Source organism: Lissotriton helveticus, chromosome 1_1 (genome assembly GCF_964261635.1).
Source record: "Lissotriton helveticus chromosome 1_1, aLisHel1.1, whole genome shotgun sequence".
Lineage (NCBI taxonomy): Eukaryota > Metazoa > Chordata > Amphibia > Caudata > Salamandridae > Lissotriton > Lissotriton helveticus.
Window position 1 is genome coordinate 1,773,771,320 of NC_136057.1, and position 17,897 is coordinate 1,773,789,216.

The 17,897-nt window shown below is 45.8% G+C and overlaps 1 pseudogene; it reads right to left on the reverse strand.

The window, feature by feature from the left end:
* Nucleotides 1–2,661: 2,661 nt before the first annotated feature.
* LOC144778582 (28S ribosomal RNA) lies at nucleotides 2,662–4,696 on the reverse strand (annotated as a pseudogene).
* Nucleotides 4,697–17,897: the final 13,201 nt, after the last annotated feature.

A 17,897-nucleotide genomic window follows, 5' to 3' on the forward strand; every position in this document is an offset into this window, starting at 1 on the left:
TTGAAATTATTCTCAATTTGCGATTAGCAAATTGCGAATCGCAAATTGAGAATAACTTCTCATTCATTCCTATGGGCCTCCTGGCCCATAGAAATGAATGGGAAAGTATTCTTTAATTGCGAATTCGCTATTTGCGAATTCGCAATTAAGGAATATCAAGAAATCGCTAAAAAATAGCAATTTTCTTGATACATACCAATTAGCGATTCTGAAATAGCGATTTCTTAAAAATCACTATTACAGAATCGCTAATTGGTACCTTGATACATATGGCCCTTAGTAACAGGTTACCAAATTGCAATTTGGGCTTTATACATTTGAAATTGCATTTTTGGGGTTTGCAAATGGTCTGATTCTGCGACTCGAACCGTTTTACCTCTAGCCCTTAGTCTCTTATTAGATCTCAGATACATGACTGAACCCTTTGTCTTTCGAGACTCCGTATGATGTGATAGCGCTGGCAGAATCAAATGCTTCTAAAATGTCTACAAACATCATCGCAAGAGACTACTTATAGGGTGTATTTGTAAAGCACGTTCACCCAGAAGAGTATCTTGGCACTGAATAACAGGTGCTTAATGTTACCCAACTCAATGGTACTCATTATTTTTATGTTCCCCTTTTTATGATATTTTGTAGGAGTGTCAGGTTTTGAAGACATCTTCTCCCTTTCATGAAGCCTTTCTGTCTGTTTTTCACATTTATTAACCCCTTTCCACGTGGGGCTAATTCCCCCACGGTGATCGGAGGAGGGGCCGCACGCGGCGCTGCGGTACTCCTGACGAGTCCAGCTCGTCATGCTGTACAGTGGAGCTGTGCTCATGACAAGCTGTACTCGTCATGACTCCACCCAATCCAATAGAACGCCTGCACAGGCGTGGGAGTTATGACAAGGTCAGTTCGTCATGAGCACAGCTCCACTGTGCCTCATGACGAGCTGAGCTCGTCATGAGCATGGGAGGGGTTAAACAAGTGAGTCTTTTGGTCAGGATTTTTGTTAGTAACTTCATGAATGCTGCACCAATTGAAATTGGTCCCAATTGCTTATTTTATTCCGCTCAATATGGCTATGTTCTTGGGAGTTAATATTGATTTGTTCTTTATGATACATTCTGGACCTTTTCACATTTCTAACCAAGTTGATTGTATTCTGGAAGCAGACTTGTTTTTTTCTTTTGAACATTGTTAGGCCCCTTGCTTTCATAAATTGGCTTCCTCAACTGCACCTATTATTTCAGGAATTGTGATTTCTTTACACATATGTTTGTAGTTCCATTCTTTTGGAATTCTATCAATTGGGAAGAATTTCAGTTTTTTTCTTGTTCTCTTTCAATAATGTCGTTGTAATATTTGTACATTTCTTCAGCAGGGATCTGACAAGTGGCATCTTCTGCTCCATCAGTAATTATTCTGACAACGTTCTTTCAGTCTTTCTTGAACATTGCCTAATAGCCTTTGATTTTGCATATCTTTTCTTATGATTTTTATTGAGATTATCATTTATCATATCTTTCATATCTTTCTTTGGAATGTTGTTTGGGACTCAAACATTTCGGTACTCACCTTGAACAGTGGTCATAGGTGTGCTGCTTGCTGGAGCCAGGAGCCTCGCATTATTTTGTGCTTTTAGCTGTATCTCAAATTTCAAATCTCAAATTACAAACACTGCATTGGAATTGTAGCTCTCCTTTACTTTTTTCTGCCTTTGCATTTGGCATAGTGACATGCACTGTTGTGATACTCAACCTTTTTGTCAAATTGTGAGCATTATGTTTTTAGGTAGAACCCGATTTGCTTGTTGGAGACATGTTTTTTAAGTTCTTTGAAGGTTCTCATTATGTTACCGCAATGCTTGTAATTGTATTTTTCATTGGAATATTTCCAACATGTGGCTTTCTTTGTGAAATCACTTTTCTTGTCATTAGATTTATCAGTGACTCCTTAAACAGCTGGTAGTTTTTCAAGTCTTGTTGTGTCTGTTACACTTTTCATTGATGCAACTACAAATTCGATGCTTTCACTGAGGTAGATAATTTCCCCATTATCGCTTAGTATGGCCAGAGTTCATGGTGACAAAGTGTGATTCAATTCAATTTTATTCATTGTGTTAATGGAGCTGGTTGTGAAGTTCACAAAATCGATAAGAAGGTTAATTATTTGTGGAAAAGACACCTCCTTTCTCCATCTTAATGTGTTTTTCTTATCCAGGAACAACCCCATTTGGAATAGGGATTGTTAGAGTCATCATTTCTCGCTTACATTGTCATGACAATGATAGATATCTTGTTTGGCCTATCTGTATAGACTTCTCCCCATTAGTGAATAGAGAGAGTTACCAGCGGAACACTCAGAAAAGGTCATTATAACTGAGAAGAGAGAGTCATATTTATTTCCACCGTTTTCCTGGACTTCATTGAATTTCTTTACTTTGACATTCAGAGCAATGGGAAGAAAACGAATTGCAACAACACCCACCTTGGGCCTTTGCCCATCTTGCATTCAGATTCGCTGCTGCTCTGGAGTGAAACTCTGTGCACAGCTGCAGAGTGTGTCTACCTCTGCTTAGCGCCCCAGCCCAACTGATCCCGCTATTAGATCCAATCCTTATTTCAAAGTTTCATATCTGATTTACCAATTTCCCTTACCTGCATTGTTCCAACATGCCAGAGGCTTTTCACTTTGGAGGCCTGTGGTAGATATGGCACGGCCAGTGTGAGATGTACGCCATCTATCTTAGATTTTCAAGGACCAATGAGAGCTCACTGGACACCTCTGGTACCACAACACATTCCAAGACTCAAGCCCTTTTTTCAGGTCAAACCCATTCCATGGCCCCTGCTCTACATCACGGATTATAGAACTCTCCCCAGGTTTCCCGTCAGCTTCTATGGGATTGTTTGTGTTACCGTACTGGACATGATGAGGGTGGCCATTTACACCTCTCCAGGTTCAGGGATCTGAACTTGACTTCCTTTCAAATGTATGAGGGCAACGGAGGTCATTGCCCACCCCTTTCGAATGGAGCTTGCTCATATCTTACGACCCATGTTCAACTGCTGTTCACATGGAACCCTCCTGCACCTCGACTTTCCAAGTTCTTGCTTGAAAATTTGTTACTACCTCCGAGATGTGTATCTACAGTAGCTGCACCAGGACCCTCGCTTCTTTGCGCACAGCAGCAGCACTCATACTTATCATTGCTTAGCCCCCCCCACAGCTCTCAGCACCGCAATATACAGGTATCGGCCTGATGCTCCACCGCCATCTATTTCAGAGCGAGTTGATTTGGCAGGTGTTATTGCACACTCCTTAGCAGAGTCTGACTCCCAAAGCTTTGTCCTGCTCTCTACATCAACCAACACACTTTCTGGGGTCTGATGAGCATCTGCATTGAGTGCCTTAACCTTGCATTCAGTTCATCCTGCTGTGTTAGTAATGCTTACCAAAAGTGGCCCACTACACACTCACATTTGATGCCCAGCTCCACGCAAGCGAGCCGGGCTACCTATCCATTTAGGGTTTGAGAATAGCCTGTGATCGTATTGGGCCCAAGAACTTTAATCATACATTTTACCAGACAAAACTTGGGTTTCCGAGTGACAGCTATCCTGAGGAAAACTTCAGAGAGAGCCAGCTACTAGATAGTTTGATTAGTCTTTCACCCCTATACCCAGGTCGGATAACCAACTAGCACATCAGTACTGATACAGACCTCCACAAAAGTCTTCTCTGGCTTTACCCTTTCCAGGCATAGTTCGCCATCTTTTGGGTTCTTTCATACACACTCATGCTCTATCTCTCCGACAGAGCAGAAAAGACTGGCTGTGGTGCCCCCACCACAAGCCTGTGGCTGAACCCTAACTCAGCCAGCATGCTGGCCCTTACCTTCATTGCCCCACAGGGTTTTGAACGGCCCTCTGACTCGCGCATGTGTTATACTCCTTGGTCTGTATTTCAAGGTGGGTCAGGGGGTTAACTGACATCTTCACAGACCCCTGGCACATGGAGAGGGTCTCCCTGCCTGGTGAGAAGGGTTCGGGAGGTTGCTGGCAGAGGGTGCAGAGGCAGTCAATCTCCCTCAGCTCCATAGACATGTGGAGCTGTTGATAGGCGGCTGTAACACTCTCTACCAGAGCGGAGAGTTATTTGGCACCATAAAACCTTCCCAGATGACCTCGAGCCCTGAGCGGCACACTGCCGCAGAGGAAATGTGCCCTGCAGGGGCTGGTGGCAGTCCTGCGGAGGTGATTCACTATCCCACCATGTTGAATCCGCCGGGCAGACTGCAGGAACCGCAACTGTTTACCTCTCAAAGAATTAGTGCCTCTAGAATTCTTTCTTCAAAGTTCTTTTCAATTTTTCCTTAAGGTACTTGCTGACTATCGGTCTTGCATCTGCATTTAGAGTTCGATGGAGTTTACCACCTACCTTAGACTGCATTCCCAAGAAATCCGACTCCAAGACCACCCAATCTTGGTGCTCCGGTGGTTGCTACTGGACTAACACAGTTCATAGGTTGAGCCTCAATCAGAAGTACTTGGGTCCCCTAAGCAAAGCCAGGGAGTAGGTCTTCTGTATCTTCTGCGCCTGCTGCCAGACAGGTATACAACAATGGTCTCTTTCTTATTCACTCACTGTTACTGAGGAAATCCTGGTTAGCTTCTTTTCCACTAGTTGGTAAAATGCTTAAATTCAGCGTATCACCACATCTGATCCGTGGTAGTAGTCACATATCAAAGCATAGGGGAGCCAGATCAATTCCCTGGGCTGCAGAAGAGCAAACCTCCGTTCGCACAGAGTGGTTGTGGCAGCACACCCTTTCCCAATTCAGAGACCGAAGCCTGTATGGGCCAGCATGGAAACCAGCACCCATGTGCAGGCAAGGTCCTTCCCAGCCCTGGAAGTGGGCACACATGGAATAGTGCACAGGCAGCTGTAGAGCATCACAGACAGCTACGCAACACTGAGCCAGGTACCTCAGGTTTTTCGGGCCCAAGGCAGACCGGGCACCCACTCGCCCCACCAAGGTGGAAGAAGGACTGGAACACCAGTGTAGTACCACTGTTATGGGACCAAAGGGGGGCATTGCAATGGGTACGGGTCAGACCTTGGGTGGACCAAGGAAGCAGAGGTCCTTGCAACAATACCAGCTGCTCCTTGGGAGAGCCCCAGAGCAATTGACAATACATGCAACTTTCACCCATCTGTGGGTGCAGGAGAGGTGGCAGAAAGGCAATGCAGGCCATCCATCTCCAGCCCAGTGAGGCCACCTAACTACCTGTCAGGCTTCCCCTCCGGAATTCATTATCCAGGATTTAAAGAAAGCTTCTAGGCTGTCTACCTGGGAGCCTTACTATGCCGCTACAGCAGTGACAGCGGAGGTAGGCAGTTTCCATCTCGGGGGGGGGGGCAGGAGGGGGGTGTTGTCTCTTGCATCATGCCCCTCTGAGAATGGCCAGCGTAGTCTCCCGCCCAGTCCCTAACATGTCAATTGGGTCCTTGCCCTCCAATTGATCCTCGTTAAATGATTTAAAATGTACCTATTCAAATTACCTGACCTTGATACAGTCCTGTATTGTTATTTTATCTCAAAATCTCCCAGAGTCGGGTAATTTGTGCACCTGCTGCCTTCCTTGGATGTGGTAGTTGCTTCCCAGGCTCCCTTTTTATGAATTGAACCCTGATTCCCTGTTAGCCGTAGTCACCATAGGAAGTTGATAGGGCAGACATCCAACTGTATCATCATCGTCACGAGGTATGCAATCGACCCAAGAATACCTAGAGAAACCAAAGCATCCCGGAAAACCTGGATTGGGTTTGGCCTGATTGATTTCGTTACTGACAAGAGAGTACCCATGGCGCATCATCGAAACAGCATGCAGAAGAGCTCACAATAACCATTGCGGGGCTACACACAATGTGTGACTACTTTTATGCCAGTGTCAAGCAAAATAACAAAAGTGATCAACAAAACAATGGTCTATTCTCAATGTAGGGGAGTCTAAGATAGAAAGGTCCCTATTTGCCTACAAGTGCGCAAGTAATATCCAGAATTTGGAGGTACATAATAGGCCACGTACCACAAAGATACAAACTAACATCAGTAACGCATGAGGGTTAGCCCCGGTTACAGACCTCTTCCCCTGCGGCAGGTGCAATATATGCCCTTTACCATGATCAACAAAGACTCTGGATCTAGGTCTCAATAAGGAATGGTGACAAGTAAGGCACAGCAACTGTCTATCTGAGCATTGTGTGTCTCATAACTTGCCCATGCTGCCTTAGGTACGTGGGAATGACCACAATGGCTTTTTTTTTTTTAAGGGTCAGCACCATTTTTTTGTTTAAATTTGGTTTTTATTATACTTTGTACGTTTTCATTACATCTTGTACATCTGCAATTCAATATAATTTACATATTAACTTTGTCTAGACAATGCAATTGTGGAATTAGACTTCTCAGTCGTTATCACCAATTTCAAATCGAGTGCACTCCCAGCTGGCATACTATCTTGTTGTTCAGATTTTAACTATATTTTTATTTCTTTTTTATATAGCCAACTTAACTTGAATAAAACATAACATTGTTACCTTTCCCCTTGTATCAGTTACAGTATACCTGCTCATCACCACATGCATCACATCTGGTGTTACTTCATCTCATTGTATTATCCCAGCCACCCATCTTGTCTTTGCATGTTGTACACTTAGTTCCTTATGTCTGCCAGTGCCCAAAGTTCGTAATCCACATGGTTTTCTTTGATTTTTAGGGGCTGAATGTATATCGAGGGAAGAAGGTGGAGGGGGTGTTGAGAGGAAGAGGGGGAGGAATGGGGAAGTTGGAGGGGAAAGCGAGTGGGGGGAGGGGGAGAGACGCCATTGGTTATGTGCTGGTCACCACTCCCCTTCCGTGATGAAAACAATGGCTGTTAAGACAAGAATTAATGAACGTCAGAGTAATATTAGATGTAAAAGACTGACCACCAAACTGAGTACACACTTTGTCACATCTAACCACACCACCACAGATCTTACATAGACGATCATGGAGACTGTGACTGACAATGACATACTGAGCAAAACTTAAGAGAAGGAACAGCGTTGGGTGTTCCATCTCCACACTGACATGTCAGGATTAAAGGGCGATATCCAGTGGACAAACTTCGGAAAGTAACATGTGTCCACTTCGGTAGCTACACTACTTTGACCCTTTGTGATCACATTCATACAGTACTACCATTGGGCTGACATTCAGGATGGCACTCACCCTATGAGTAAGAGATAAGAGCCTCCCCTCCCGGACCTGATTGCCAAAACCTGTCTTCTCATCTCTCTTTCTAAACGCCTCACTTCTTGAGTACCCAACCTCAAGTAACCTTTTGTGAGCGTCAGAGTATCGGGAACATAACATTTTTATATTATGTAACTTACTGGCATACGATGCAGATACTCTATATATTGAATTGGGAACCAGTGTCTCTGAGCAGAGTCAGGACGATTTAGGGTCACAGTAGGCAGATGCGGCTGCTTATGCTTGCTTTTCCTACTTCACATCCAGTGTATTCTAACAGATGGTCTAGGACACTTTTTTCATATATGTTCGAGACTTATGAAACTCAATGGATTCAACCATCGTGTACACTCACGGTACAGCAAGACACCTCATGTATGACGACACTTGGTAATCAGCACATTCACCGGGGTCTTTGGGAGGCAGGGGGGGAGGGGTTGAAACGGGACCACAGCCAGATTTTTGTGTGTAAAAGGCCACTTTACTGGAACAGGTGCACATAACAATTAAAACTCCTCGGCCAATGCCTTACAAAACTAAACCTCTCTAAATAAAACACTTACCCAAACATTTTACGAACCCGCCCCCACCCAAGCATTACAACATTACAGCAATTACAAACTATAATTCAATGCATAAACATATAAGCCTATAAATCTAAAAACATCTATTACCCAAAAACTCCCCTGCGTGCCCCTTCACCACTTACGATCACCCAACCCCTGTGAGTACCCCAACAAACAACCTGCCTAAACAATCCCAGTAGATGACCCAACTTTAAACTATCAACAAAAACTCTGCCAACCCTGGCCAACTTCCACTAATCCCCACCACCCAGAAAGCCGGGGGAGGGGGGAGACTACACCCCCCTTTCTGCCCCCCCAAAAAGAACAACTCCTTTATGCCTCCTTCGCACGCTCCTGTACATTGAGACACCTGGATAAAACTTCTCTAACCTCCAACAAATAAAGGTCCACACTCAACCTGGATAAATGAACCCCATCACTCTGGAAAAATTCTACTGTGTCAAACCGAATGTCTCTATGGCACACTCTCCCAAAGCCTAGACTCCTGCAAAACTTGGAAATCTCAAGGTTGACCTTCTTCCCAGCCCTATCAATCGCCCTGGGATTCCAAGCGCCCCTCCAAGTCCTGCGCGGCACAAGCTCTGTCCACAAAACATGGCAACCAGACCACTGTTCCCGCAAAAGTGCCAAATGCCTTTTTATTTCCCTTAAAAAAAACACACCTTTCACCCCACAAAGATCATTCTCTCCCAAATGAATTAACAGAACATCCGGGCACTGGCCCCCAACCAACCACTTATTTAAAGCCGGAACCAGCTCCTTCTACAACATCCCCCCTTTCCCTTTCCAAACAATTTTAAACAATCGCTCATTAAAATCCAGCAATTTCCCAAAATAAGAACTGCCAGCTTGGACTTAAGCTCATTTAACGAAAGAGTGCCCCACTATCCAAATGGTCAACTCCGGGGAGCGAGGACCCGCCACAGAACCTGTAACAAGAAAAAACAATGTGAGATTCATGTAAAAGAGGGTGTCGCAAGAGCTTCTTTCGCATTATTCCTCACATAGCGTTGGAAACAGTTAGATGACCAGCGCCCCAGCGGCATGATCTCCCCCCTAGACCAGCCTCGATTGCAAGATTCTGTTGCTGCCCCGATTCTAAAAGAGTGCATCCTGAGACCCATCCCGACCAATTTCTCGCAAGGCTTTACGCAGCACCATGCGCAGTTGATAGTCCGTCATCCTACCTCCATCAGCATGCCGAAAAACCCTTACACCGCCCTCCCCTCCAGACAGCGTCTTCCATCGCCTGGCCCAGTATAAAGGGCATGTCGATACCGGTGAGGCCGCCTCCAGCCATACTCCCTTACCACAACTCCTCTGGTCTGTCTTTGCGCTGGCCAACCAAATATGAATCCCTCTCCCTGAGAAGAAAACCTCCTGCCAAGTGATCCCTAATTTCAACCTGGAACCTAAAAGCTCAGAGACCCTAAAGGCTCCAAAAAACCTCTAAACCATCAGAGTAGAAAATAAGCAAGCTTCAAAACCATCTCTACAAACCACAGGTAACACCGCCAACCAACGCGCCAAATTCTGCCAAGATAACGGCCTACGTGATAAAAGTTCTCCCCCCGCTCCCTAGCCCAACCTTCCAACATCCTCCTCCCTACTTCCCCTGCTGAAGGAGAGTAGCCCCACAAAAGTTTCCCCATAAAAGAAATACCTGCCAACTTCCCTGCGATGATAACCTTAGAAAGCCCCTTCTCTTTGAGGACCAGCAGAAACTGTATCACATCCTCTGACCGCCTCCATGCCTCCGCCCGCTGACAAGCACCTGATGCTATGAATTCATTCCAGGCCAGGGCGTAAGCTGCACGAATAGATGCTGACAATGAACCTACCACCAACTGTATAACCCTACGTTGCCTACATACCACAGATGGCCCGGCATTGGGGTCGGTGTCCTGTCCGCTTCCTTGGCCAGCCGCATCCACAGTGTCATTGTCCACCCCGGGAATATGAAGTGCCCTGAATGCAATATCATGCTTAAGGCAGCCAAGAACAAACACCCGCAACAACTTCAGAATCTGTTTGTCCCAAGCCGACTGCCTGTTGATAATCTCCACCACAGCCATATTGTCAATCCTGAACAACACCTTCTTATGTGCCAGTTCCTCACCCCACAGCGTCAATGCCACCAGCACCGGAAAAAGCTCCAAAAAAGCAATGCTCCTTCCACCATTCCTCCACTGCTCAGGCCACTTCTCCGCACACCACCTGCACTGCCAGTACAAGCCAAAACTATCACTGCCTGCTGCATCTGAAAAAATCTGAGCATCCCAATGAAAGGCATCCTCTCTGACCATTGGTATTCCATGAAAGGAATGCAGAAATGTTTCCACATGCGCAGCTCCTCTTTCACCCCAGCTGACAATCGTATATGGTGGTGAGGCAGATGATGTCCCGCCAATAAACGCCCCAATCTCCTGCAAAAGGTCCGCCCTGCCCTGACTACCCTGCAGGCGAAATTGAGATGGCCCAACAAAACCTGGATGTCCTTCACTGTTACCTTATGTTTTGCAAGCATTTCTTCCAACAGCCTCAACATTTTAGCCTTCAGCTGGCAGCCGCGCTTGCATTCTCACTGAATCAATTTCAATGCCTTGGAATGACATGCTTGTACAATGACCCATTGTTTTTTCCAGTGCCAAGGGCACCCCTAGCTCCTCCCTGAGCTCATGGGACGTGTCCAGCGCTACCTGGCACTCCGTGGAGCCCGGGGTACCAACAAAAAAGAAATTGTCTAAATAGTGTGTTACCAGCTCATGATCAGTGTGCTGCATGAAAAACCACTGTAAGAAAGTGCTGAACAGAGCACAAGACTTTGAACAACCCATCGGCAATGCTTTATCCATGTACCATTGTCCTTCAAAATGGATTTCCAAAAGACTCCAATCATCCGGATGTACGGGAAGCAAGCGAAATGCAGATTTTATGTCGCATTTCGCTATCTCTGCAGTTGCGCCCACGGTCACCACCAGTGACATAGCAACGTCAACTGAGGAATAGGACACTGAGGCTGCCTCCTCATCAATAAAATCATTGACTGAAGACCCCTCAGGCCACGAAAGGTGTTGTATTAATCTGTACTGTCCAACTTCTTTCTTGGGCACCACCCCGATTGGGGAAACAATCAAGTCGTCTACAGGCCAATCACTAAAAGGACCTGCCAGCCGTCCCTCACAGACTTCTTTGTCTAATTTCTCTTGCACCACTGACGTATGTTCAAATGCAGACTTCAAATTTTTTGCCCACTGCCTCTGCTGACGACCCTTGTAGCCCAAACGAAACCCCTTTTCAAAACCCTCTAACAATACATGTTTGGCTTCAAAATCCCCATAATCCTTCAAAGCTAACGCCAAAGCTGCCAACCTAATTGGCGTAGGAGCTCTTGGGCCCAGGCCCCTGAGATTCCTTACCTCCCCTACCATTCTGGAATTGCTGTGAAGTCCCAGATGTGCTAGCACCTGGCTGTTGCCACTGCTGACTTCCTTGCGGCTTAACTCTCCAACATCTGACCAAGGGGTGTTTCTTCCCACAATGGGAGCACTCATGCCAGAACTTACAATACTCCCTTGTACACATGCCTTTATTAAACTCCCAGCACGATCCTGACCCAGATTCTGTGGCTGTTGCACTCCCCACCCCTCCCCGGGTGGGTTTCCCCTGAAAGGGCCGGTACACTAAGGGTAAACCACTTGCTGTAAATATGGTTTTACTCCCCCCCCCCCCCCGGCACACCCATTGTATGTTGCCATAAATAAGAGTCCAATTCCCCCACTTTGCTTCCGGATCCCAAGCCATCCGGGCCCTGAATTCTTCATCATACTGCGCCCACGCATACCCACTACCCGTGATCTGCGCTTTCCGAATGACGTCCATTTATTTAAATATAGCCACGCAGTGCTCTGGAAACTTTTCACAATATACCCTGGCATATATCAAAAATGCAGCCATCCGGTTTTCAATAGTCAAAGGCACTTTAGGCCGCTTGGCCAGCTCATACTCTTCCTCCTTAGATACCTCTTTGGACCGAACTTCCCTGTGAAGTAGCTTCAAAATTTCAATGTACTCCCCTTTCCAGATGCGCTCTTTAGTGGCTAACATAAAAGGTGCACCCAAGGGCTTCGTCACACCCATATAGGGCAGCTTCTTAAACTTTAACTCTTTACTCTGTAAACTCTCTTTACCTGTGACCTCTGGTTCTGTATTCATTCCACTCTCCACTTTAGTGCTCGGCGCCACCACATCCCCAGTTCCCACACCTTGGTCTTTAACATATTTACCCCTATGGAGCTTACCACTCAGCTCCTCCCGAACACCCTCACCCCCTGTCCCCACCAACACCATCTTTGGTTTGGCCCATGGGACAACGTTCTCACCTGGCTCTAACAAGGCTGCCTGACCAGGCGCTGATCTCCATGCCACTTGCTCCACAGGGTCCACCATCCGAGGAGCCAACATCGACGGGCCACTCTCTCTTCTGGGTCACAACGACACTGCCCTCCTGGGCTGCACCACCTCTGGTGCCTATAAAACACTAGAAGACAGATGAGAAGACACCCCTTCCTCCTCATTGTCCCTCAACTCCCCTTCTTCGGGACTGTCCTCATTATAACCCAATACCTGTAGAGGATCTGACACAAAACCAACACTGCGGGCCTTAACCGACCCCACATTGCTTACACCAGCCCTAGCGGCCCCTGAAATCACTCCTGGTGGGGGAGCCGACTGTATCCGCTGGTACTCCCCCCTACGTTGACTGTCCTGAGGATTCCTGTCCAGAGGCGCTGGTGAGCAACTTGTTCCTCCTGATGTTGGGGCCAGCGAGGTCGCGCTAGACCTTCGTAAGCTGGCCGAGCCCGGATCCCTCGCCGGTACGGAATGTGCCGTGCAAGGCTCCACCCTCCCTTCTCCTCGGCGCAAACGGGCTGCACTTCACCCTATTGAGTCCGCGGACCCACGTCGCTCCCTACCCTGAAAAGAGAAAGTTTGGGCTGGTGTGCTGGGCCGACGCAAAAAACTAACTGGCCTACTTTCCTGCCCGCCCCACTCCCCTGCCCTCTCACCACCTTGAACAGCATACTGAGACCGGACTTTACTTACCCGGGGGCAAATGGGGGGAGGGGTCCACCTCCATTTCGTCCCCACTCCACTCCAACATTGCCTGCGCATTGGACGCGGAAACCGCGCCGCTTCGCTCAGGAGCCGAAGGGCCTCGAGCACTCTGACATCTTCCGCGGCCATGATCACACCGAACTTCCTACTGACCACGTTAAATAAACGCTAAAGTATTGCCAACTAATACTAACTACAACCTGTCTTGACAAAATTCCCTCACAGAAACATTTTCTACGCTAACGCTCCCAGCCACCAGGTCACCAAAGACAAAATGGTGGCTGGCAGCAGTAGCCCAACGCCTTTATACGTTGGGCTACTTTTGGGCTATAAAAAGCAAGGCCAAATACAAAAACCCGCCTAAACTGCCAGGCCCCCCCCGCCCCTCCCAAACAGCCCGGGGGGGACCTCCCTGCGGTCGTCCATGCCCGCAATCGCTCAACATCAGATGTGTTTGGTGTAGACACTTACTATTGGCTACCCTTATCCGACGCGGATCCTTTTATACACCCGAGCCTCTACTTCTGCTATCTATGGTAGCGAGGGTGTGGGTGAAAATCGCATGCAGGTCGGCCAATAAATAGGGGCTAATAGTTGGGCTTGCCCGTTAGTGGGCTTAGGCACCGGGGAGCTCATTCATTCTCAACACTGTCCCCCAGCCTATGTTGTTTTCTCGTTCTAGCTTGCATTGCCATTTCTGACTGCATATACCTTTCTGATACAGGTCGCTTCCTGATGTAGCGTCCTCGCTATGTTAAAGGTAATTTTACGCTGACTTTGAGGAGGGTGAGGAACTGATGGTCGCTCATTGTTTTATATGCACGTTTCACTTGTGCCAATTTATTATGGTCTCATGAAAGTTGGTACTAGGGGCTGTGTCGATTCACTACATATGCAGCATGTGCCCTACATGGAGCAGAACATCACCATTAGTGTGCAATATATTGGGGGGTGCCGTTACCAGTTATTTTATATTCACTAATGATATCTTTTTTAACCTTGGTTGTATAAATATACACTGTTTCTATTTTGACTTTTCATGCATGTTACTTCATATGGAGCACTCTGTTAGCCAGTGCTCCCTAGTGACGGTAAGATGTCAATAGGCACCTTATCATTGATGCATTGTGTGGGAATTTGAAATGAGACTGAGCTTCTCACTCTGCTGAAAAGATTAGGTCTCATTTATCTTACTTTTTTGGTCCTGACAGACGGCCAATTGATTGCTCCTCGACTATAAAAGTCATGAAACATATTGACCTTAATTGTAGACTCTAGCATATTAGCAGATCTACAGGTGACCAACACTTTACTGCGAACAGAGATAGGGACCATTATTTCCTGTTTCCTTTGCCACTTTTGTTTTAATCTCAACATTGACCAGTGAGATCACATTAAATACATTGAGGCATATGGTCCATAGTTAATTTTAGATTCACACTTTTGCCAATCTTCTCACCTTCTGGGCATATCACCCTCTGTTCAGCTGTGCTCATCAGGTATTTTAAATAAATATCTCCGGTAAAGTGCCCTCTTTGGTTGCCAGCAGGGCATGGCAGTGCTGGCCCAGCGTGGCGCAATGATAAAGCATGTCATCCTCGGGTAAGTGTGGGCAATTCTTCCTAAAAGCACATGCTTCCATAAGGTACCTGCTGACAGCTTGAGATAATTTCTCTATGACTTAGCTTTCAGAATGGGGATGGGGTACTGGCCAGTCAAATCTGTACCCCAAAGAAGGCGGGAATTATTCTGAACTTTAGAAAAAGCCCACGGCAAGGAATTCATTATTATGCCATTATAGTTACCATCCTCGCACATTGCATGATAACCTCTCCAGGGGACAATTTCTCAGGCTATTGAGAAATTGTACATAATTGGAAAAATACGAATTGCAGGAAGCTGAACTTAGCGGACATTTATCCCAGAGAAAATATCCAGATGATTTGTTCAGAAGAGTAGCCAAACAAGCCAGGAACAATAATAGAGAAGCCTTTCTGGAATCTTTTCTCAAGCAAGAATCAGATAGACTAGTCTGTGTGATTACATACAGTCACCTCACACACACAGTCAAAAAGGTGATTATTAAGAATTGGCACATTCTCAATACAGGGGATGACACACTTGCAAAACCAAGGTTTGCACTAAAACACAGTAATAACATGTGAGACATCCTAGGTCATACTAGACCACAGTTTGACACTCATAGACAGACTCCTCACACGTTGCCGTGCCTCCTCCGGTTGCTGGAAATTTCCAGTGTGGGTCCTGGTCTGTATGTCACCTAACTCAATCAACTACATAGATTGATCTAGGTCTAAAGACCCCTTGGATATTACACAATCACACCAACTGCAATACAGGAGGGGTCATTTATCTGATCACCAGCCCATGTAGACTGAAGTATGTAGGGATGACATCATGTGAGGTGAGAATCCGGATGATAGAAGATAGGAGTTCAATAAGGAGCCATAAATCCAACACTAAACTTAACAGACATACCCACAATGTGGTCACAATGAAGATGACTTGAAATGGAATATATTAGAGTAACCCCATTATACTACACAAATGGGCAATCTTGAGACAATACTGTTCCGGAGAGAACAGCGTTGGATTTACAGATTAATGAGTCATTGTAAAGGCCTGAATGACGACAATCCATGGGCCCAGCTATAAGACATATGTCACTCTACCTGTATCAGATAACAGAAAGAAGAGGTCCAATATACATACATGATGACTCTTCAGATAGACTCAATACTTACCTTTTTTCTTTTGTCCTCATGTCACCACAGACTGGCACCAATTGACTCGCCCTTCTTAAGTGCCCAAAATCGGCTCTGAATTAATCAGATTTACTGGGTTATATCAAAGCTCCACAGCCCTCCCAGTTTTGCTGACTTGAGAGGGTGTAATCATTGGACAGAAAGGTCGTCAGATCTTTAGCAAGTCCCAGAACCTACTCCTACTTCTATCAAGCTCCTTAAAAACCCCACAGATCTCTTCCATACCTGCCACGAAAGAGCCAGTGCCTGAGTCCAAAGTTTGCAGATCTGTCTCCTTGCTAGTACTATTAAATAAAAAAATCAGATGGAGGCAGTTTACCTGCTGGTCATGCATGTCTTTAACCAGCTGGGATATCCCAAACATACTTAAATCAGTGCGTACCTCTATGTTGACTCCCACAGAGTGAGAGATAGTCTTACCCACTGCTGACCAAAATTCTTCTAACTTTGGGCAAGTGGCAATCATATGCATGCCATCTGCCTCTCAACTGCCACACCATTTACACTTTAGGTCGACACTTCCTCTTTTCTCTTCCAGCGTTTTTGGGGTCCAATAGATTCTATGCAAGGTGAACAAATGTGTTTTCCTTAGTGCAGCAGGTTTAACCACCAAATAAAGAGTAGCACAAGATAGTTGCCATAACTCTGCCAGCTCCGCTTCCGGCAAGTATCCATCCCATGCACTGTATGGTGCTTTCTTCTCAGCCAACTCTGCTACCAGTAGGTATTGATACCAGTATTTCACTTCTCTTTTCTGTGCCGCTGTATCTTGAAGATCTATCTCCATTTGTTCAGAACCTACATCCAAACAGTTTTGGCCCTTAAGCCACACGTTAACCTGATAAATTTTAAATCTAGAGATAGCCCCATTTGTATTATTATACCAGAAGCACCATGTTAGCTTTTCTCCATCAACCCCCAACTGTCCCACCACCGAGCATCTCGCTGTTTCAAAGGTTTTGCAAAAATATCGGTTAAACATTCTGGGGTACCTGGGGAGTCCCATATAGGAAACAACCTGTACATCCAGAATTGATCTTATCTCGTACCAAGTTCTTGGCGCAGTCTGGAGACATTTCAGTCTGATATTTTTATTTTTATTTTGGAGTCCCATATTTGTAAGAGAGTCCTTCCTCAGGTAGATCCACCAAGATGGTTTTGAACATAACTCCTATTAGGGATTAATCGGGACGTTGAAGAAGCATTCAATTGTTTTTTTGTTGGAACGTCCAACAGTTAAGCTGTAGGTCTGGGAGAAGCAAACCTCCCAATCCCGCTTTCCGACTCAACTTTTTCCATGAGAGACTTATTCCTCTGCTAGCCCAGATAAAGGATGATATCTTCTCTTATAACTTCAGGAGTGTTTTTCGTTTTCAAAATGTAAAGGGATGTTGTCAAAGAGAAAGGTAAGTTTGGGCAGGATAGACATTTTTTCCAGATTAATCCGACCATAAATCGAGAGTTGAAGGTTCTGCCTTCTTTTTAATAACCCATCTACCTCTTTTACCACTCTCTCAAGATTAACAGCAGTGATCTTCCCAAGGCTTTTAGTTATTTTGATCCCCAAGTATCTCAATTTCTCAACGCAGCTTATCTCTCCACCATCTTGGTTCCAGATCATTATCTCGGTTTTTCTTCATTTGCAGCATATCCTACCAGTGTGCCAAATTTCTTCACCTCCACCATGAGGTGTGGAAGGGCAGATACTGCATCCGAGGTGTAAACTATAAAGTCATCCGCATAAAGTAAACTCTTCCTTGTGTATGCACCACTTTTGAAAGGTTTAATCCCTTAATTTAATCTGAAACTTTGAGCGATAGGCTCTATTTAAAGGTCAAATAAAATGGAGGAGAGAGTGCTGCCTTGTCTTGTTCCGCTCTCTATTCCTACTGGAGAAGACAGGTTATCATTCACCAAGATCCTTGCTGTTATAGCCCTGTACATTTTAAACATTGTATCTATCATGTTTTTACTGAGGCCAAAATGTTCTAGTGCAGTCTTGAGATACCTCCAATTAACCCGGCCGAATGCTTTTGCTGCATCCAACGTAACAATCGCAAGGGGAGACTCCAGCGTTGTAGCTAGATCGATAGAACCTTTCAAGGTGTGGTTAAG